Source organism: Dendrobates tinctorius, unplaced genomic scaffold, assembly GCF_039654945.1.
Source record: "Dendrobates tinctorius isolate UK_male_01 unplaced genomic scaffold, ASM3965494v1 ptg000115l, whole genome shotgun sequence".
NCBI lineage: Eukaryota > Metazoa > Chordata > Amphibia > Anura > Dendrobatidae > Dendrobates > Dendrobates tinctorius.
The window spans coordinates 23,022,501-23,046,690 of NW_027361783.1; the positions used below are offsets into that span (position 1 = coordinate 23,022,501).

The 24,190-nt window shown below is 42.7% G+C and overlaps 1 protein-coding gene across 5 annotated transcripts in view; it reads right to left on the reverse strand.

Annotated features, from left to right (window-relative positions):
• LDLRAD4 (low density lipoprotein receptor class A domain containing 4) overlaps positions 1 to 24,190 on the reverse strand; it is a 333,357-nt gene that overhangs the window by 117,950 nt on the left and 191,217 nt on the right. The gene's annotated exons all lie outside the window — the stretch shown is intronic.

The following is a 24,190-nucleotide window of genomic DNA, read 5'->3' on the forward strand; positions in this document are numbered from 1 at the left end:
ACTACTAAAGACATCCCCCATGTTTGTCCCTGTGAAAATGAGAACACACTTGCCTCCCAAGCCAGCACCATTGCAGCAGTGTTGGTGGTCTGTTCCCTGAGCTCTTGTGCCGATATGGCACGCGAGCCGTGCCCAATCAGAGCTGGCATAACTGTCCCCACCTTCAGACGCATTAGTAATCATGAGGATATGAGCCGCCAGCTGCTGCTCTCACTTCCCCTTGATTACATATACGTTTAAAAGGTGGGGACAGTGACGCCAGCACTGAATGGGCGCAGGGCTCACGTGTCATATCACAGATGAATAGGGAATGAGAAGGGGCTGTCTTAGAAGACGACAATCCCTTAAAGCAGTCTATATGGACATACAGGTCATAGAAAGTTCAATAAAAACACTTCATATCTGCAGTAGCACTGTGGGATGACAAGTGCAACTGGAAAAGTTTGTAATGAGAAAATTCAGTTCTGCTGTACTGTATTCGTTCTGATCTCACTGCAGAGCTGTGTGTGATGACGACAGTCATTACATATCTTACTAGTAAAGTCTGCCTTCTTTTAAAACAAGCTTTGGAGTCAGATATTCAAGGAGATCTGTGTCTGGCCCATAGAGCTTAGCTCATTTATGTAAGAAAAACATGGATCTGGAAATTGGATAGCAGATATTTTAACTTTTATTACCTACATGCCCATATATACAGCTTAGGGGTGTTGAGCCTACCAAAAGATTACGTTTAACGTACTCCTGACGGAAATGGAGTCACCCAGGGAAGGTGGCCTGTCAGCTCATGTTTAGAGCATGAGCTGACACCTCCGCCCTGCATGTCAGACGCTGCTCTAAAATGCAGAAGCATTGCAGAGTACTAGATCAACGATCTGTCAGAGTAAAGTTGATAACCCATTCTGGTGTAATGTAACAAAAAAAAAAAAAAAAAGTAAGCCTGCAAGAATATAAAAAAAAAAATAAAATCACAAAATAAAGTTATTAATTCAATAAAAACACATTAAAAAAGTATACATTTGGTATCACCACATCTGGAATGACCTGACTGTCCCTCTAGTTAACCTCTTCAGTGAACACAAAAAAGTCAAACTACTTTATCATACCGCCAGTCGACTAAAACGCGATCAAACACACCAAACAATGCTATCTCTTAAAACGTCATGTTGTCGAGCAAAAAAAACAAGTGGCCTTACAACTGTCAGCAGCAAAAGTAAAAAAAAATTTGCTATACGTTTTTATTGTTTAAAGGTGCAAAACATGGAAAAAAAACAAAACTAAAAAAAAAAAACAGATGTGGTATCGCTCTAATCGTTCTGACCTGAAGAATAAAGTTGCCTCATCAATTTTTCCACAAGTGAAACAAAAAAAACAATTCCTGAATTGCTGGTTTTTGTTCATTCTGCCTCCCAAAAATCAGAACAGAAAGTGTTTAAAAAAAAATGCTAAGTGCCCAATACAGTACCAATAAACTGTTAACTATAATTTTTTTTTTTTTTTTTTTTACATATTTCGGCTATCAAAATAAGGTAATGCAGTTATTGCAACAAAAAGTGTCTTTTAGTGTGGTACAGCAGCCAAACAAAAAAATGTTCTAAATCTGGTATCGCACTGACACGAAAAAATAAAATTGTCTAATCACTTATACTGCATGAAGAACTGTGCACCCCACCCCCAAAAAAAAAATAAATAATCAGAGTTACTTACCGATAACGATATTTCTCTGATCCCATGACGGCACCACGGAGAGCGAGGAATCCGCCCTCAGGGACGGGAAACCTACAGGTGAAAAAGCCGGTACCTCTCTCCCACATCAGTTGGTTTACAGAGCATTACACAGAACTTTCAGCTGCAACTCAAATGGTTATACAAAATCCAAAATTAATCAAATTAAGCTTAATAGAGGCACCGCCTGGCTAAATACTAAAGCTAATTAACTCACTCTAAAGGGGGTTTTACACTAAGCAATATCGCTAGCAATATCGCTAAAACGTCACTGGTTTTGTGACGTTATAGCGATATTGCTAGCGATATCGCTATGTGTGATACTTACCAACGACCGGCTCCCCCGCTGTCCATCGCTGATCGCGCGAGAATGTCCGGCTCCATTTCTCGTCGGGCGCTTCCTGCTGAGACTTCCTGCTGTGACGACGAGCGACGCTGGACGCGGGCGGGAGGACGTCAGGATCGCTGTGTGTGAATGGTAAGTATCGTGCGCTGCGTCGCTGCCGCATCGCAGTGAGGTCTTTCTGTATGAAAGCTCACTAGCGATCATTTAGCGATGCACCAGCGATCCTGACCGGGTCGGATCGCTGGTCGGATCGCTGGTGCATCGCTAAATGTAAAAGGGCCTTTATGTGCACATCTGTGTGTGAAAGGGAAGGGATGTACGGGTGCCGTCATGGGATCAGAGAAATACAGTTATCCTTAAGTAACTTCGATTTTCTCTTTCCCCCATGACGCAACCACGGAGAGAATTACAAAGATTATACATTTAGGGAGGGACCACTGCCTCCAGAACCCTTTTCCCAAAGATGAGATCTGAGGAGGAGGTCAAGTCTAGACAGTAATGTTTGAAAAATGTAGAGGGGGAAGACCAAGTGGCAGCTCTATATATCTGGTCTATTGAAGCGCCGGCTTTTTCCGCCCAGAATGATGCCACTGCCCTGGTTGAATGGGCCCTTATGTCCTCCAGGATGGCTGCCCCGCAAGAGGAGCAGGATAGGGTGATGGCGTCCCTTATCCATCTCACCAGTGTGGCCTTCGATGCTTTTTGACCCTTCCGTGGTGGACCCTGAAAGCAGACAAACAGAGCCCTATCCTTCCTAAACTCCCTTGTGGTTATCAAGTATTGGACCAGGCACCTTTTTACATCTAAGGCCTCTTTCACACTTCAGTTTTTTACAATCAGTCACAATCCGCCAGGTTTTGAAAAAAACGGATCCTCAATTTTTTTTTGAGGATCCGTTTTTTTCCCCATTGACTTGCATTAATGGCGGATTGTGACGGATTGCTGTCCGTTGCATCCATTTTTTTTGAGGATCCGCCAAAAGTTGCTGTCCGTCAGCATCCTCAAAGATTTCAAAACGGAGCTTGTAACTTTTTTTCTCTGGCGGATCCTCCAGACACTCATTTAACCCTAAATTCTTTCTGGGTGCCGGACAAAGATAAATCTCTCTCTCTCTCTCTCTCCTCTTCCCAGCCAGCGGTTCCTTTAAATTTCCTCATTTTCAGGTTTCTTTCTGAAAACGGATCCTTTGCCATCCGTTCACATCAGTTGAGAACGGATCCGCTTGTCTAACTTTTTGGCGGATTTCAACTGATGCAAAAAACTGAAGTGTGAAAGAGGCCTTAGGTGTGCAGTACCTCCTCTGTTTTATTCTTGGGATTGGGACAGAAGGAGGGTAAGGAGATCTCCTGGGTCCTATGAAACTGACGGAACTTTGGGGAGATAGGGTAATCCTTAGAACCGACCCAGCCTATCATCCAGTACTTGAGTGAAGGGTTAGTGGGCACATAAAGCTTGCATAACACTAATGCGGCGGGCAGACGTTAAGGCTACGAGGAGGGAGGTCTTAAGAGATAATATTTTTAAAGGAAGCCTCCACCATGGGTTCAAAGGGAGATTTGGTTAGTGCATTTAGCACTAGATTTAGGTCCCAGGGGGGTGGTGCGTAGAGGGATCGGCATGGATCTACTTGAGGCTCTAATGAATCTCATAACCCAACGATTTCTGGCTAAGTCATGGTTATACAATGCTCCCAAGGCTGCCACCTGGACTTTCAAGGTGCTGGTAGCTAATCCCCGTTCCAACCCCTTCTGTAGGAATTCCAGAATTCTGTCTATTGGGATTTCTCCCGTTGGGTCCGAACCTGATACTGTAATGAATTTTTTCCATACCTTCCCATATGCCTTAGTGGTTACTGGCTTTCTACTTTGTAGTAGAGTGGATACCAAATTTGACGAGAAGCCCCTATTACTTAGGAGTTCCCTCTCAAAAGCCAAGCTGTCATGTGTAAGTTAATGTGTGCGTGATACACTGGTCGCTGGGATAAAACATCTGGAGTGCCTGGTAGAACCCAGGGGTCTGTAACTGACATCCATCTCAGCCAGGAGAACCATATTCTCCGAGGCCAGAAGGGGGCTATTACAATCACCATCGCTTTGTCCCCCCGTATTTTCCTCAGTACTAAGGGGATGAGCGATTTTGGTGGGAAAACATAAGCCAGATGATAATTTCAGGGTATCGTGAAAGCGTCTAGAGCTGGGCCCCCTCGGGGATCGATCGAGCAGAAGGTTTCCAACTTCCGATTCCTACTGTTCGCAAATAAGTCCATTTCTGGCCGGCCCCAGAGTTTCACGATCTGGTTGAAGTTAACTGGCTTAGTTCCCACTCCCCATGTTTTAGATGTGTTCAGCTTAGGAAGTCCGCTGTTCGGTTTTCTGAACGTTTTATGTAGAGGGCTGTCAGATTCTAGATTGTGCTCCGCTAGGTGAAAGATGGATTTTGTTACCTCCATCAGCGCCCGAGACCTGGTGCCCCCCTGGTGGTTTAGGTATGCTACCACTACCTGGTTGTCTGAGAAGATCCTTATGTGTTGGGAGCGAAGATAATCCAGAGAATGAACGAGAGCTAGCTTTACTGCCAGCAACTCCTTCATGTTTGAGGAGGCTGACTCTCTTCCCTGAGTCCAGGGACCTTGCACCACCCGATTGCCTAGATGTGCACCCCACCCCCAGGGACTTGCGTCTGTGGTTAAGATTTTTGCCACTGGCAACACCCAAAGAACCCCCTTGGTTAAATTGACTGGATCTGCCCACCATGCTAAGGAGTGTATTGTTTTTGGTTAGATGTCTAGTTGCATGTCTAAATTCCCATGTAGGGAAACTTATGCATCTAATATTTCCCACTGTAGGTCTCAAGTATGGTTTTGTGCCCACTGTACCGCCGACATGCAGGCTGTCATTGATCCCAATAGAGACATTGCATTTTCTCAGGGTAGTGACTGGGGTAGTGACTGGGGAAGCTGTTATTTGTGACACCATCTGTGCCATTTTTTTAATCTTCGTCTGCGGAAGATAATATTTCTGTTTGGTTGCGTCTAGTATTATCCCCAAGTACTCCTGTACCTGACTTGGTACAAGTCTGGATTTGGGTAAATTCAGCATCCATCCTAGACTCGCTAGAGATCTCATAATAAGATCTCATGACCATGTCCAATTGTTGTTTGCAGTGGTGAAAGGAGACGCCTACCACTAAGAGATCGTCCAGGTATGGGACTATCAGGATGTTTTGCTGTCTTATGTGGGCCATTACTTCTGACATTATCTTTGTAAATACCCTTGGAGCAATAGCTAGTCTGAAGGGGAGAGCTCTGAACTGATAAGGTTTTCTCCCCCCCTGGATCGTCACCGCTACCCTGAGGTATTTCCTGTGGTCTCTGTGAATGGGTACATGGTAATATGCATCTCTCAAGTCTATTACAATCATGAAGCATGATGGGGAAAGCATTTTTACACAAGATTTTATTGTTTCCATTTTGAAACACTGAATTTCCAGGAACTTGTTCCGTCTTTTTAGATTTATGATCGCCCTGTACGTTCCATCTGGCTTTCTGCGAAGGAAGAGGGAGGAGTAGAAGCCTTTGCCTCTTTCCTGGTAGGGGACTTCTTGTAATACCGTATTTTTCGCTTTATAAGACGCTCCAGATTATAAGACGCACCACAATTTTTGAGGAGAAAAATAAGAAAAAAATATTTAATAAAATGGTGGTGCCTCTTATAATCCTTGCATCTTATTGCTTACCGGGGTTGGTGGCTGCGGTGTAGAGGGGTCCCAGGCTCGCTGCTGGAGGAGGCAGGCGTGGAGTGATGCTGCAGGCCGCATTCAGGGATGAGGGGGGGCTCCGATGTGTGCTGTTGCTGCTGCAGAGTCTTGTGCTGGTGTCAGGTTTCTCCACTTGTCCGGCGGTTGGAGGCCGGTGCTGCGGGTGCTCTGGTGCGGCGTTGTGTGCCCATCGATGCTCGGGGCTCTGCCGACATTGTTCGACAGACCAGAGCCCCAGCATTTCCTCGGTTCCCTGTATATGTGCGCTGAAGTGCCGGTAAAAAAAAAATGGCCGCCGGCGCGTGCGCAGATGGGATCTCGGGACCAGTTCTCGAGAGATGAGATCTGAAATCTCATCTCTCGAGAGCTGGGTCCCGAGATCCCATCTGCGCACGCGCGGCGGCCATTTTTTTGCAGGCACCACCGCGCAGGGAACCCAGGGAAAATGGCCGCCAGCACGTGCGCAGATGGGATCTCGGGACCCACCTCTCGAGAGATGAGATTTCAAATCTCATCTCTCGAGAACTGGGTCCCGAGATCCCATCTGCGCACGCGCCGGCGGCCATCTTTTTACCGGCACACAGGGAACTGAGGAAATGCCGGGGCTCTGGCCTGTCGCACAATGTTGGCAGAGCCCCGGGCATCGACGGGCACACAACGCGGCACCGGACACACCCGCAGCAGCGGCCAGCAACCGCCGGACGCCCCCGATCACAGCCTAGGTAAGGCATGTCCGCTTTGTAAGACGCACCCCTGTTTTCCCCCCAAATTTTGGGGGAAAAAAGTGCGTCTTACAAAGCGGAAAATACGGTACTTCCTTCTCCCTTAGATTCGCGATTTCTTGTTGAAGAGCCAACTGTTTGTGTGATGTCTTTTGGGGCGTTATCACAAAATAATTGTTTGGGAGGGTACTGAATTTTAGTATTAGACCTTCTTTTATTATGCTCAATATCCACGAGCTCGCAGATATTTTTTCCCAGGCCTGGAGAAAGAAGGACAATCTTCCCCCGACCCGGGGAGCACCTTCATTGTGGCTGTTTGTTGTCGGGGGGTTGGTTAAACATAAAGCCTTTTTTATTTCTTTTATCCTCCCATCCTTCTTTGTTCCCTTTTGGGGGTCTTCGTCACTTAAATCTTCTGCTCGTTTGTATGACTGACTGACTAGGGAACCCGGGAAAGGACTTTTTCTTGTCCTCTGCCTTGTCCAAGATGTCGTCTGGAGTTGAGCAGGGGATTGAGCACAATTTGGCTTTAGTCTGCAAGTCTCCTGGCCAGCATTTTAGCCAAAAGGCGCATCTCGCGGCATTTGAGAAGGAGGCTGCTCTGGCTGCCAACCTAGTCGAGTCCACTGATGCATCCGCCAGGAAAGCTGCTGCTCCTTTCATTATAGAAACTGATCTTTGAATTGTTTCTCTTGAGGCCTTTCCTTTTAGTTGGGAATCTAAATGATCCAACCAGACCATTCGGGTGCGTGCCGTACATGTGGCTGCTATGGCTGGCTTTAATCCACCTCCTGCAGCTTCCCAAGAGTTTCTTTAAGTTTCTGCTTTTTTATCCATTGGGTCCTTCAGGGTGCCCATGTCTTCAAAGGGCACGGCAAATTTTTTAGAAGCTTTTGCAATAGCCACGTCTAGTTTAGGTGCTTTACTCCATAGGGAGCAGGCCGGATCGGCAAAGGGGTATTTTCTCTTGGGTGTTAGGAGAACCTTCTTATCCGTTTTTTTCCATTCTAGTTTAATTAGGGAGTGGATTTCCTCATTTATTGGAAAAGCCCTCCTTTTTTTGTTCTAGCCCACTGAACATTAAATCTTGGGCTGTTTTCTTAGGGCGCTCGTCTACCAGCCCCATAGTTGTTCTCACAGCTTTTACAAGGGCGTTTGTCTCTTCAATAGGGAAGCAGCTGTGTCCCCCTTCCGAGGATGATGAGGAAGACTGGGAGGATGACGAATTACTTGAGTCAGATAGTTCACTTTCTGACTAGCTAATACTGGACTCTGGAGACCTATGCCTGGATCTACGTTTTTTTCTTTGAGGTTCTAATGCCCTTAAGGGAGTCTTCGACCTGGGTTCTTATCAGTGTTTTGAGGTCTAAAGCAAAACTCGGGGACTCCTTCTGGATTGTCTGTTCTAGCTTTTTCTCCCATGTAGAGGGTAGCTCCTCAGCGCATATAGCACAAACCTTGTGCTTGGATTTGGCTGTGCATTTTCCTCACCTAAAAGAAAACAACCACCGCACATTAACGAACGGACTTTCACGGAGATAACTCACCCTCCTTGTGGAACGAGAGATACCGTCTCGGGCGTAGGGATTGTTTCCAATGCTAGATCCACTTCTGGCTGTGCCGCCATGGTAGAGCTTCGGCTGCGCTGCAATCCTGAATGACTGCTGCGCTGTTGGGAAGAGGTCCGTTGGCGTTGTGATGGCGCTGCCCCTGTGTTAGCCGCTGCACCTGCTTCGGGGACTGCCGCTGCGTCTCCTGCTCCCTTTGCAGCATTCCCTTGTCACTCATGATGATTGTAGGCTCCTCTGCTTCCTTTAGGGGGTTTAAATATGCATTTTTTCTTCTATGAAGCACGGCTCAGTGCCATTGCTTTTTCCCAGTGATGCCCCGCGCCGCTGCCAGAAGTGGCCGCCCACGCATGCGCACTGCGAATTTACCTAGCCGTGCACTGCGCCTCTCATTAAGGGTGAGGTGCACGCTAATGCTGGTGTCCTGCGCCCTCCCCGCCCTCCAGTAGAGGCCCTGTATCATGCGGTTCTCTGTGGCCGCCGCCACCCTCCACTGACCGCTCAGATGCCCAGCGCTCGACGTCTCTCTAGTGACCGCCATCACTACACCTGGGGAAGGCACTCTTTTTTTTTAAGGATTGGTAGACTTGCTCCTCGTCCTCACTGCCTCTCCCCACTCACCCTCAAGGTCCGCCGACCCCGGTGGTGGTGCTTCGGGGAAAGAAATTGATACCGACTCAGCCGAGGCAGGGAGCCCCACTGCCTGTTACCGCACTGGTTCAGCCCCCCGGCATCCCACGTTGATCTAAAGGTACGTGCTGTAGGTTCCCCATCAGGGACAGGAAACCAACTGATGTGGGAGAGAGGTACCGCCTTTTTCACCTGTAGGTTTCCTGTCCCTGAGGGCTGATCCCTCTCTCCGTGGTGCAGTCATGGGGGAAAGAGAAAATTGTTTACCTGCTGTTTAATTTTTCAATTTTGCCTCCTAAAAATCGTAGTAAGGCTTCGCTCACATTTATCCTGCGCTCTGCATTGAGCATTTACACCAGGGTTTCCATGTAAATCTCTGAAAAACGTGATTCAGATGGAATCCCCAGTGGAAGATTCCCTATAAGGCAGATGGAGGCACTGAACGCCATGTGGCTGACTAATCCAGTGGTGTCCATCTTTTTACGCGTGCATCAAAATGCAGTCCGCTACAGCTTTGTGCCCCTCTGAAAACAAGTACACCGTCGAACAGGGGCCAAACGGAGACCAGAGTAACTCTGCTGCAGCATTATAGTGAATGGGTCCCTCAGGGGTCTCCTCTGAATCGAGTCACTAAGATTTAAATGTAAACGCCAATTTAAGTGCTCAGCGTAGAGCGGCGGATAAATGTGATGCATAACACTTGGGATAACGTTCCCCTACAAAACCTAATCTATATTTAAAAAAAAAAAAAAAAAAAAAAAAAAAAAAAATGGAAGTTCCCGCTCAGATCCATCATCTGTAAATGGAAATACAGGGGGCTTCTACGTTACTGTTCGTACAAAGGCTCTGGAAAGGCGATGTATATATATTAGGGTTAATCAAATCGCTTCAGAGAAGTGCTTATCCGAATAGCTGCCTTGGTAACCTTGATACCTGGAGAGCTCCCGATAATCAGCTGTTCGGCGCCGAAGCTGCCTGTATCGCGACTGACAGTCACAACACATTAATGGAGAGCCCAAGAAACAGGTTCTCCATACATGTGTTGACTGTCACACAGCCACGACACATGCAGCTGCGGTGCCGAACAGCTGATTATCGGGAGCTCTCCAGATATCCAGGTTACCAAGGCAGCTAGTCGGGTAAGAGCTATAGCTATTCATATAAGCACTTACCAAAGCTATTGGATTACCCCTAACATATAGCTATAGCCATATTTATATCTATACAATGGGTATGGAAAGTATTCAGACCCCTTTAATTTTTCACTTTTTCATTGCAGTGATTTGGTAAATTCAAAAAAGTTATTTTTTTTCTCATTAATGTACACTGCACCACATCTTGACTGAAAAAAAAAAAAAAATGAAATGTAGAAATTATTGCAAGTTTATTAAAAAAGAAAAACTGAAATCTTTCTGGGAAGAAGGGTAGCAAAAAACGAAAACATGAATATTTCCAGTCATTAAAGTGTTAAAGAGACTGTACATAATGACCCCCACCAATTTAAACCTTTTTAAAGGATTTTTGTAAATACCTCTTGTTGCCATCTGTGCCTGTGAGCAGCACCATTCCTAAGCGCTCACTCGACATCACGTGACTGGCTGGAACCTCCGCTGAGGTCAATTAAACCTCATGCATTCACCCGGGTGTGAACAAGTTGCGCACACCCCTCCTGACTGGATGGGCAGTGGGCGGTGTTCCACCGCACATCACAGCCCACTATCCAAGCAGAGCGGGAAAGCGTGCACTGGATACTGTGGGAAAAAAACAAAACAAATTTATCTTAATCAAAATGGCACAGGCGGCCGTGGCTGGGCAGTAGCATCTATCGCGTTCCGATAATCAAAATGTCGCCTGCGCAGTAGGAACTAAGTTCATTTTTTTTTTTTCCTCAATAGAACTATATGACTAAAATAAATGATTACATGCCCATTATCCATCGGTATCATGCTACAGCACAAGCGCCGCTGCCTGCAGAATGCTTATTTTTTTTTCCAAACAATATTATATACAGCACATAAAATAGAAGGCAGGTCAGTGAGGGATCAGTGACCTGCCAGAAGCCATATTGATGAATATGTGAGCAGATCACTACATGAAGACTCCCCCACAGGCTGCCTTGAAACGTGAGCATAATATTAGCTGAAAACTGCAAATAAAGATGAAACCACAAGATGGATTTCATCACCCAGGCATCATTTTAGTCACTATAACTGCAGTGACCTGACACTGTAGGTTATTGAGCACAATCCTGCTGACAGGTTCCCTTTGACCCTTATAACGTCCTAACAAAAAAAATTGTTTCAAAAATTGTGCTGATGTAAAGTAGACATGTGGGAAATGTTATTCACTAATTATTATGCAAATAAAGTCCGTGGAGCCTCATTTAAAGCCCCCGTTACACACTGCGATATCGCTAGCAATATCGCTGTAAAGTCACCGATTTTGTGACATTGCAGCGATATTGCTAGGGATATCGCTGCATGTGATACTTACCTCCGACCGGCTCCCCCGCTGGTTATCGCTGATCGCGCGAGAAGCTCCTGGACCATTTCTCGTCGGTCGCTTCCTGTGGCGCCAACGAGCGACGCGTGGACGCAGGCGGGAGGACGCAGGATTACCGCGTCTGACAGGTAAGTAGCGATCCCCGTCCCCAGCGATGTTGCTGGTGAGATCTGCCTGTTTGGCTGCTCACTAGCGACCACCTAGCGATGCACCAGCGATCCTGACCGCGTCATATCGCTGGTCGGGATCGCTGGTGCATCGCTAGGTGTAACGGTACCCTAAGTCTCAAACACGGGACTAGCCAGATCTTCCTCCAGGGAAGGACCCAGCCAAAGAGTGGCTCTTTTCGGAATCCACCATTACCCACCATATTAAGTGGCCCTTTAAGTCAATATCCAGCTCTTTATGAGTTTACAGATATGACAAGGGAAATACCAAGGCCAGGTATCCATCCACAGACAGCTGTTTCAGGGTGTTGCCCCTCATCAGTGTGGAGTAGGATTCTGGCTAGGTGGGAGCAATGCCTAGTAGACCAACATCACATAACAATCACTGACCTCAGGGAGACCAGTCAAAGAAAACACTGCGGCAGCCGGCAAAGGCGCTCAATCAGTGAAATCCTAGGTGCATTGCTCCCTGAGAAATACAAATATGCAAATAAAGTCTGTGGAGCCTCATTTAAGAGTCTCAAACACGGTGGTTTCCGAAAGGAGCCACTCCTTGGCTGGGTCCTTCCCTGGAGGAAGATCTAGCTAGTCCCGTGTTTGAGACTCTTAAATGAGGCTCCACAGACTTAATTTGCATATTTGTATTTCCCAGGGAGCAATGCACCTAGGATTTCACTGATTGAGCGCCTTTGCCGGCTGCCGCAGTGTTTTCTTTGACTGGTTTCCCTGAGGTTAGTGATTGTTTCGTGATATTCACCAACTATTGCGTGACATAACTCATGTAAGGGCATACAAATTAAAAGTTTTTAAAATGCAACATTGTCAAATTTTTCAAATTTCCGATATTTTCACAAATAAATTTAAGTCATAGTGCACAAATTTTACCACCATCATGAAGTGCAATATGTCAAGAGAAAAATCTTGGAATCACTGCGATCCGTTGAAGCGTTCTAGCATTATAACCACATAAAAAGACACTGGTCAGAATTGTCAAATTTGGCCTAGTCTGGAAGATGAAAACAGACGCAGGGTGTAAGTATATAAAAAAAAAATAGTAAAACGTTTTTAACTATACACATTTCTTCATGGATTACTAGACGTGAGGTCTTATCCATGACACGTTAATAGTTTAGGTATTGTGTAAACAGTAAAGCATGATACAATTAAAGGGCCTAAAGATTAAAGGGGTTGTCCAAGAAATAGTAAAACGAAAAAGTTTGACTACATATCCAATACCCTATAATAATTAAAATTTCTATAGCGCCAACTTATTTAGCAGCACTGCGCAATTCAGAGGGCACTTGTACAAACAAGGAAAGACATTACAGAGTAATGTAGGGGGTGCAGCTTCATGAAGCGCACTTTGTTTAATTACAATGTTTCAAAGCCAAATCAGGACATAAGAGAAACGATGAATGTAGATTATTCATAAGTTGCTGTATATTGATGGCACATATACTACTGTAAGTGTGGGTGTAATGAGCAGGGCAACAGCTATTGACAGAAGGGAAGAAGGTTGCGGTCAGAGAGCGGGTGTGGGAGTTGGTCTTCTCCAGTCTCTGCTCTTTGCATAATCTTACTAAATCCAGTGTATTCCAGTCTTCATGCGCAGGAGAGTTAGTAATACTAATAGTGAATAGCAAGCATGCAAGTGTTTTTTTTGAATGTCTAGGGCGTGCTCACATTATGTTAGAGTCCGTGCAGCTCCATGTTTTGCGGCTGCTTAAAACAGGCAATCTCCAAATGTGTTGCGGCTGTCTAAGCCATGAATCATGCAGCTACGGGGACTCAAATTATTCGAACACCCAAGATACTCTGATAACACATGAGCATGCTCAGATATCGAAATATCAGAGCACGTTTGCTCATCACTATTCGTAAACTGAAAAACCAAGAGAAGCGGAAGAGGAAGTTAGAAAAGATGATTGGCAGATGGGGAGAATGGACAACCAATGGGGGGATGTTAGAGTCTCTTAAAATGAGTGGGAGTGTCACAGCATATAAAGTGTGGAATCCATGATCCAGGAACTAGTGCGAGGGGCACATATGGTGATACACAACCCAGCACAAACCAGGATAAGGTGTGAGTGTCAGCATAGACCTCAATCTAATAGAAGATAGTGAAGGGTATGGGGGACAACCGGAAAAAAACTAAATTTGTTTAAAGTAAAAGGCACCTCCACCTTTTGTTATCAAGTATCTAGGATTCTGTTCAGTCCATGTTGCTCTGCTTTACCTGGTTCCAATCTCAACACCAGAAAACGCCATTTCTGAGGACAAGACCAGAAAAGGAAAAAAAAACAGAACAAGTTGGATTATTTTTTATAAGTTTGAACTATTTTAATACATCATACTCTCGGGATAACTGATGACTAACAGCTAATTGGTAACAAGTATTTAAATTAAGAGGAGATTGCAAGTGTGGGTTTTCAGGTACTTTTCCCCTCTGGATACTGACAAATCTGTGCTTAGGAGTGGTTAGTCTGAACCATACCTTTAAGCAAGCAACAGAAGACAAGTTTTAAGAAGGTAGATAGGTTCCATGTGAGTCGTCAATCAATTCATGCTGCCCAAACCACAGGCACCATGAATCAGAGGCTAGCTGCACGACTGCAGCCAGATCAGCTGCATTTCAGGGAAAAACCTTATTTATAGAAGTGTTCTCAAGCAGTGCCCCGCACCGCTCCATTTGACAGGTGTCATATGGAAGAGATTGTAACATGTCTTTCCTGCAAAAAGTGAGGCAACAAAGTAGTATGGTTCTTGTACTTAACTGATATTTTCAGAGGATGCTCTGTGCATCTGCTAATGTACATGTAGTCAGCATGAGGTAGTGACAGATTTCAGAATGTCTGGTATATGTTCAGTGAAGTTTAAACAGGAATAGTTGCAGGGTTTGCAGTTCAAGCTCTGAGGAATTATTTAACGAAAAATGACCACCAAAAAGCCCAGTTAAAAATGCCTTAGGGGAAAAAAAAATAAAGATGCAAAATGTGTGTAAATCAATTGCAAAACTATCTAAATTGTGCTTTGAAATAAGTTCCTGAACATACACTGCACAATGCTCCCACTGTAAAGGGCATGATCTCCATTACAGATATACAATATATTAGGGAATTGCTGTTTACACAATTTCCTTTTTACAAGTAATAGGATCACCAAATGAGAACCTAATTTATATAATTACAGTTGATTTTCTAAGGACATGTTTACATCGCACATTTGCCAAAGGCCATTTTCTTGCGCATATGCATGGAGTATTTTATGCCTTTACTAGCAATGCTCAAAGTTATTTAGTAGGTTTGGTCACGTTTTAGGTGTGGAATCCATATTTTTACATGACCTAACTAGACCGCATTAAAGCAGCTTAAAGCGCCTCAAAAAGTTCCGCTTTAGTATTTCAACCTTGAAAATGTTAAAAATCAGTATAGTTCTACATTGAATACTGTGGAAACGTACAATTTTAAATAGCGTGAATACCACTAACGTCTCCATTCTTCGGGAAGTACTATATGTACCGCGGCACTGTACAACTTATAATACACACTCACTTAGACAATGTATTTCAAAAATAATACCACCACATTGGAGCATTCGTAATTGCATTAGAAAAGCATTATTTTTGGTATAACATTGAACTGCATTTACAATAGTAAAATGCTTTATGCGCTCTGTACATTTTGAGCTAGCAGTTCAGTAATGTCAATTTCTCTACATTTGTGTAGATTTATTTAATCGTTGGAAAAGGTCAGTTGAGGGAATGTGCATATAACAGGTTCGGTACATTCAAGGTTCTAAAGAATGCAAGAACAAAATACCAAAACATTTAATACGCTACACTACAGAATGAGACTTATTCAGTCGAGAGACCATGTAAGGTAGATTGTGTGTTTGATGTTTGCATGGAAAAAAAAAACTTTGTTTTTACTTCAGTGCTACATGAAAACAAGGGATTTGAAGACTTGCAATCATTACAGTTAAATGTCCTGGAAACAGGAAGAAAGCCTCTTGAAAATACAATACATGGATAAATAAGGAACATACACAAAAGTACAGAATAATGCTCATGATGAACAGTAACTTTGGGCCAGAACTTGTAACTTGCCAGTTTGACAAAAACCAAATAACCAAATAAAGCAGTTCCTAAGTTATACTAAAAAAAAAAAAAAAAAAAATCTTTAATTCGTAAATATAGAAAAAAGTGGGAGCTTAGTATAACAGGGATAAGTCACATCTCTCGCTCATTAGTCAAGCAATTAATTGTGAACATCGTTCAAGATAGCAAGGCTCATTAGTACCCTAGTCTGATAAGGTGTTATCCCCTAGGGAACTGTAAATACACATTGCACTTCCCCAACACACTAACCGTTGAATAATATGCATACATCCAAAAACATCTCAATAGGTTTGTTAGAAGTACAGAAATACAGACATCACTGATACAAACCTGAAAATGGAAGCTAACAGACATCCTCCATGTGTCATTTTATAGGCTAAGTGATACTGTTCGTGAGTCTTTTGAGGTACATTACCAACCCCCGACGCGTTTCCCTCTCTTTAGCAAGGGGTTCATCAGAGTGATCGTATCAGAAAGGCAATAGTAGTGAAGACATTTTACTATAATAAAGTGATGGCATGCTAACTTGGAACACACTTCACTGATTGTTTTATTTCCCAAAATGTATTGTCAGACTTTTTTTTTTATATTTATTAAAGTAGCTGTAATGTAGTAGGAGGGTAAGTTTTAACTTGCCAGATTGACAGTCACAAAAAATCTTTGTAAAAAAATGTGCAGAGAGGTGTTTTCTGTACAGGTTCCCAAGTGGTCCACAACAGCCAGTAATCAGAACCTAAACTTGTAGCCAAGCTACTGGGAGACCTTTATGAATATGCCAATGGATTGCTGCAATGGAGGAGACCAGGCAAATTTAACTTTGCTGGTGTGATAACTGACTTGGGCCTCCTTGGCACAAAAGTATAAAAAAAAAGTACAAAAACCAACTGGTACCAGCGTCATCTGTGTGCCCAGTTTTCCCATCAGTGTCTGTGTTGTACCAGTATGGATAAAGAAATAAATTACAAAGTTTCTCCTATCCTTTGCAATGTTTAACAATGTCGGCAGACTGATGCAGTCCATGTGCTGTACGCATTTTTCATATATTCATCACAGACTTGCATTCTATTCTGAGGCATCTGATTGCTCGGACAGGCATCCTCTTCTCTGGTGGGGGGGGGGCGCGATACTGCTCCAACAATTGCCTTTTGGTTCACTAGAATAAACAAGGTGATATTGATGGAGGAACTGATGGCTACGGCTAATAACTTATGATCGCTTTTGTAAAACTTGGTCTTACTGGCTCAATTTTCGATCCTCTGCAGGGCATCGGGCATATATATCAAGTATCACTGAACATAAGACCCCTTAATCTGAGCAACACCTACCCCCTCCACCACTCCTCCTTCCTGTCCATCCTCCATTGCTTTCTCTTCTCCATCTGCTTCTCTTTTGCTTTACATCTTATTTTTGGTTGACGTTATAGACTTTGGACATTGGATCGTTCTATTGTATAGTTGTTGATAATTTAGTACGACTAATGACCTTAGTCAAGATGTCACATTCATTATGGCTACCTACATGGACATTGTACTATGTTAGTTGCAGTTATTTACAATTGTGGCACACTCCATGCCTTAGGTTCTTGTTGTTCTTCTGCAATTTAATAATTTAATTATGTTCGTTATATATACACACTTATTCTTCAAAAAAAAAAAGACCTTAAACAGGTGTATGTTATGAAATGACATACTGCGCTGAAATTAAGTCCCAAGAAAATTTAGGAGCCGTAGTCTTCAGCAGCTCCCAGCAGTCTCATCCTGTGACAAAAACTCCCGACTGACTGGAAGTCAGTTACCAGTCACAACGTCTCAACGCTAGTCTAGGAGAACCTCGTTCTAGCTCTCAGATGTACACTTAGTTGTGACTTCTGGATCTCTCCAGCAAGCATCTCAGTGATCCAGCATGTCACCAACTGCTGGAGATCGGCAGTAATGGCGCCAGGAATAGATGAAGATGGAGGCTGGCAAGTATAAGACGAGGGGCAGTGAACTTTGGTTCATAGCACCGCTTCAGAGCTGCAATTAAAAAAAAAAAAAAAAAAAACACTGGAGTGGTGCTTTACATTTTAAATCACATTCATATACCCACTACATATCTATAATACACAAGTTATAACAAGTCAGGACACCCATAGGTTAAGTATGCACATCAGTAACTATAAAAAGGGTGACCTAATATAACAAGCTTTATATCAGTGCCCGTAAGACGCTCCAGAGGTATTCCACTGCTCAGCAGTACAAGTACAAAATACTTGGATATATAGAAGTGCCAGTACTGAGGCCTCACTGGTATACACAGGGAACAGCATTTGTCAATTGAGCCAGGTTTAAAGGGAACCTGTAACCCCCCAGGACGTATTTGACCTTTTAATATGGGCATTCGGGGAAAAATGTTACACTAGCCCTACCTGTATGCCTTATTTTAACGATCTTGTTGGCAAAGCTTACAGTATATTCTTTCCTTATGCTAATGATTTCTTCTGGGCTCTAGGGCGTACGGTGCCTGGAAGAAATCAGCCTCCTGCCTTCATTATAAATACTTCCCCATTCCATGCAGGTCAGTTGTGGTGCCAGAACGATGCACCTGTGTCCTACACTCCCTCCACAATACGTACATTTTTCTCCCTTCTATGGGCACTGCATTCAGGGATCTTCTGTGTAGGCGACGATAAGGTGCTCTCCCCTCCTCCTCCCTGTATAGTCATTGTTAGGAACGACGTGTACAAAGCGATGGCTATACAGGAAGGAAGTGGCCTGTGCACCTTTTTGTCGCGCACGCTGGTGGCTTGCCGGAGCGAAAGTCGCATGTGCAGAAGATTCCTGAATGCAGTGCCCATAGAAGGGAGGAAAAAGTATACATTGTGGAGGGAGTGCAGGAGGCAAGCATTTCTTCCAGGCATCGTAAGCCCCTGGAAGAAATCATTAGCATATGGAAATAAGCTCTCAACAACAAGACCATTAATATGAGGCATACAGGTAGGACTAGTTTAACATTTCTATTACCTGTGTGCCCATATTAATACATCATATACATCCCAGGGGGTGACAGACTCCCTTTAAGTCAGTCATAATAATCCATGTGTGAACAATGATAAGTTGTTACAAAGAAACTTAAGGTATGCAAGTACATTTCCTTTGTTGCTTGAGAGTATGGCATCAGAATAATTTCCCCTTATGGGCTCAAAGTACATTTTTTGGCCCATACTCTAAAATTGCATACAATAGTGCCTTTCATAGTTCTGCTTCAAGATACTATTTAGCGAGTATACAATATGTGATGCCTTGGATGACAATGTTGAGAAGCTGCTGAAGAACCACTTTTCTATAGGAAATACATGCACCGAATAATGCAAGATCAGGAATGTTTCTACAATCTGTTCTTTAATGTACAATAACATATGGATAATAGGTACAGTACAGACATTTCTAATACCAGGCATCAAATAGAAGATTCTGAAGTCGTTGGCTTCAGATGTTGCCCATGCCTTTAACAGTACAGTATGCATCCGATTTTTCCAATGAACAGCAGGATTTTATTATCCCAATAACATAAGCTTCTGATTTCTAGTGCATTAATGGCGAGCCCTTGTGTTCCCCAGTCTCGTGGTCTGCTTTGAGAGACCACAGCTTCCCCCTGTACAGTTAGTCTAGACAGTATTCATGATCCATCTGTCTGGCAAGCCTGGCGGATGGCAAACGCTAACAATCCAAACAATTTTAGTTGCTCTGTTCCATCTCCCATCCCTCTAGGAAACGGTAACCTGATGCTGCAAATTACTATCATTGTTGTAATTCTTACAATGGCAGTGCCAGACGTGAATTAACATCTACTCTAGACTGCTAAATTTTTAAAGTAGAGGATAACTTTCACCAGAAGCACGACGCATAAAAGAAGCCACAAAAAGTAAAAATCTAGGATGTTCTACTATAATGAACATGGTCATGTACTTTTACTCTAAGGTGCAAATAGGATTTATTTCCAGTTCATGAACGTATTGACTGAGCATTTATATTTTACAAGGTAACCTACACACCTGCCATTTTGTCTTGATTATACAGTTTTACCTTCTAATAGCGAGAAATGATAGATTTGGAACGATAACTTAAAAAAAAAAACCAAAAAAAACACAAAACAATCACTTCATTATTCCTCCAATTAGGAGACGTAGAAAAAGTGCTGCAACTTGTACTGTATGTCCACACCTGGATGTATCCTTTTATATGTTGAATGAAGGGGACAAAGTACCGGCTTAGCTTCCATGTATAACTATATCCAGGGCTGTAATGTTGGACTCCATTTTGGGTGGCGTCAGAGTTGATATCACTGTTCTAACTGCAGGTACTAAATTCATGAATATACTGTATTAACTTACAATATTTAAGATTTTAATTAAAGTGTGTTGAGACCTTTCAGTATAAATGCACAAGACCCATCATAAATGCCATGTTCATCAATCTATGACCCCCATTTATCATGTAACAGCCAATGAAAATAAGGGCCAAATAAAGTCCTGAAAGTCTGCTGACTACAGCGGCCTGTTCAGAAGTTATCAACACTTGGATGGTAAAAATACATTTCTTCATTCCGGTTATGCCATTTTGCATTAACTCCTGAAAAGCACCTGAAGGGTTAAACTATGTGAAAGCAATTTTGAATACGTTGAGGGGTGCAGTTTTTAAAATGGTATCGCATTCTGTAGTTTCCAATATATAGGGACCCCCAAAGTCACTACAAAACTTAATAGGTCACTGAAAAAATAAAATTTTCTAAATTTTCTTTAAAAAAAAATGAAAAATTACTGCTACATTTTTAAACCTTTTAAAATAAAACATTTTACAAATGGTGCTTATGTAAAGTAGATATGAGGGAAATATTTATTAATGATTGTGTGTTCTGACTCTCTGGATTAAAGAAATAATCTAAGTTTGAAAAATTGCCATTTAAATTTTTGTTAAATTTGATATTTTTATGAACAGAAAATATTTAGATAAATTTACCATTATCAAAGTACAAAGTACAACGTGTCATGAAAAAAAACCTCAAAATCAATGGGATGCTTTGAAGCGTACCGGAGCTATTACCATATAAAGTGACAATGGTCAGATTTTTTTCTTTTAATTTTGCCTGGTCACCAAGCGTTAATACACTTACTTAACAGAACTATTAATCTTACTGCACTCTATAGACACCACTGTTCCCATTGGTGCTCACAATCTGAAATCTTTATCAGTATTACTTTGGAGTGTAAGAGGAAACCAAGGCAAACCCATTTGGGTGGTGGACAGGAGAACATCCACAAATAGTTTGTATATAGTGATGGGCAAGTAGCATCGTTGCTCGGGTCTCCCTGAGCTTGCTCGCGTGATCTCCAAGTATTTTGGTGTGCTCGGAGATTTCATTTTAGTCATCTCAGCTGCATGATTTGCGACTTGTACACAGGCTGAATACAAGTGGGAATTCCCTAACAGGCATTCCACATGTGTATTCAGGCTGTCTAGCAGTCGCAAATCATGCAGATGAGGCTACGAAAACTACATCTCCGAGCACACCAAAATACTCGGAGGTCTCCCGAGCAAGCTCAGGGAGACCCAAGCAACGAGTATACTCGCTCATCACTATTTGTATATAATAAGCTTTTAGTTAACATTGACATGTCAAATTAAATTGAAATTTAAATACATGACACCTTTCATGGTCCTGTGTGTGAACACATTTAGAAGTTTGGATGACTTTCCATCAAAAAGACAAAAAAAAAAAAAAATATAAAGCATAAAAGCTATCAGACCAACGTTAAGGTGAACCCAAGTTCGCGATGCTCCTAACCTCTAATATTAAAACCTTACCATGTGACAACTTACCTGTAGTGATGAGCGAGTATACTCGTTGCTAGGGTTTCCCCGAGCATGCTCAGGTGGTTTGTATTTTGGCGTGCTCTGAGATTTAGTTTTTTTGTCTCAGGTGCATGATTTGCAACTGCTAGACAGACTGATTACATGTGTGGAATGCCTGTTTGTTAGGGAATTCCCACTTGTATTCAGCCTGTCTACAAGTCGCAAATCATGCAGATAAGACGAGGAAAACAATCTCCAAGCACGCCAAAATACTCGATCACTCGAGCAAAGATTCTACTCGCCCATCACTACTTACCTGCACTAAATGCAAAAACCTTGCGGCCTAGCTTCCTTTGAGCTGGATATTACATTTAAAAAAAGGTCCCCACTGGTCGATCCTGCTCAGCCCTTATTCAACAGGACATCACTATAACGCATGGCAAGGTATTAATACTAAGTTTAGGACCATCCCAAGCTTGGGTACACCTTGACGGTGGTATGGCTTTTACGCTTTTTTTTTTTTTTACATCAAAAACTATGTTCAAAGTACCGAATGATATTTATATGCACTATTGCTTTTACTCATTTACTTACAGCAGAGCATTTGTTCATTCTGTTTCTGTCTTGAGTTTTTAGGTTTGTGTAGGAAGCTTACATGAATCGCATGTTGGAATGGCGAAGGGAACAATCTTACCATCGATGTAGCTGGGTCTGTACCAGTGTATCTATTATAAAGAGGTACTGTATATCCATTTTTTTTTTTTTTTTTTTTTTTTTTTTAGACATGATCAGATCTTTAATATTCCTTTAATGATTTAATCTTGGTTAGTGAAATATAGCATCTAATTCTATTCTAGAATGTGTGTGCCAGATATTCTGCATTGATTTCAGACTATGGGTTAGTGCAATACTGTGATTTTTATATTTCCATAGGCTATTTTTTACATATCCAATTGTTCCCCCATCTCCGTTTTTAACCTGTGTGATGTGATATAAGTTCTTATTGTTGCCATACTTTTCAAGTAAAAAAAAAAAAAAAGCTTTACAACTTTTGCCATTTAATATCCGTTTCTAATCATTATATATATCTACACTACTTAAGATTAATTGATCCCGGGGTTAGATACAGTAAATTATTTTTTCAAAATACAGTGAAAAGACTAAAGCATCGTTTTGTACCTGTATGCAATATTTGCTCATGTATGGTAGCTCAGCAAGATTCGGTTTGATAATTAGGCAATATATGTTAGAAATGGAACGTTGTATGGGGGCATCAATTTACCCTTCAGAGGTGTTTGTCCTTGTTAATCTACAATACCCATATAGTTTGGCCTGTGTCGTTAAGTACTTGGAAGCCCTGGACATTATGAAAAAAAAAAAAAAAAAAAATGTAATGCGAGAGGACTGCTATGTTAGTGAGAAAAAGGGGACTGGAACCTGAAAATTCAATGGCACAGAGGTCAAGGAGGTAATCCTGCTCTTGCCATCTCCTTCCTTTCTTAAAGATGGGATCCACTAAGGATCAACCACTCACCCGCAGGAGAAATCATTGACTAAAGCCCCCTTAACACATAGCGAGATCGCTAGTGATCTCGCTAAAGCGTCACCGATTTTGTGACGCAACAGCGATATCGCTAGCGATCTCGCTACATGTGACACGTACCTGCGACCGGCTCCCCCGCTGGATAAAACTGATCGCACGCGAACATCCTGGGCCATTTTCTTCTCGCTGGTGTCCCGCTGGTGCCGACTAGCGACGCATGGACGCAGGCGGAAGTAGTCATCGCTGCGTGTGACAGGTAAGTAACGACCGCTGCTGCATCTCTGGTGAGATCTGCCTGTGTGGCAGCTCACTAGCGACCATTTAGCGATGCACCAGCGATCCAGACTGGGTCGTATCGTTGTCGGGATGGCTGGTGCATCGGTAAATTTAACGGGACCCTTACACAATGATTGGGCAAGTTCTGAGCGTGCGTGCGTGCGTATGTATATACAAACACTATGCAAAAAATGTGCAGGACACCAAACTATTGACCCAATTTTTGAAGTGTTGGTCTGTGGGTCTAATACTACATTTGTTTCATAAGAAGTTCTAGAGTGAAAATCAAAGATGCACTAGAATATGAAAAAAGTTGTTCGATACAGTTTCAGAGAAGAATAAGGTATTGTCATTCATTGGGCATTAGTTAATCAGAATTCAGAGGGACAATGATTAGAGCATGTGAAGAGTCTCTGCTTGCCGTATATTTTCTGTTGGTGCTTGGGTAGACTTAATGCCCATCAAGTGTGTATAGCTACACCAACAATAAAAGCTCTTATCCCAGGAGTACTACAAAGCTGCTAAACCTGCTAAAACATCTTCTCTCCATGAGTTGTCGGTGCACAGACATGTTTATTAATTACTATGGCAGAACATTGAACAGGCAGAGCATAGTGCAAGGGTTCCACAAGCTTCATAGACCACCAAAGATGCTTCTTCGCCGGTATTTAATTGCCTAGAAGAATGGCTATTCAGTCAGATAATCTACCGTACGTTTTCTCAATAAAAAATATTCTCAAATACAGTGCATTTCATGTATTATCCACATTCATTGATCCTATGAGGTCAATATGTAGATGTTCTCTCTGATGTACCAGACAGTCCATCTTCTCCCCAGTTAATAAATCTCATGATAAAAGAGAAAATATCTATCTATCTATCTATCTATCTATCTCTATCTATCAAAAAAAGGGCAGCACTACCAAAATTAAATAGTTGGTGCAAAACCTATTCAGCAGTGTCCGAACAGCCAAATTAACAAAAGTAAAAAAAATAGGCAGCACTCAAAT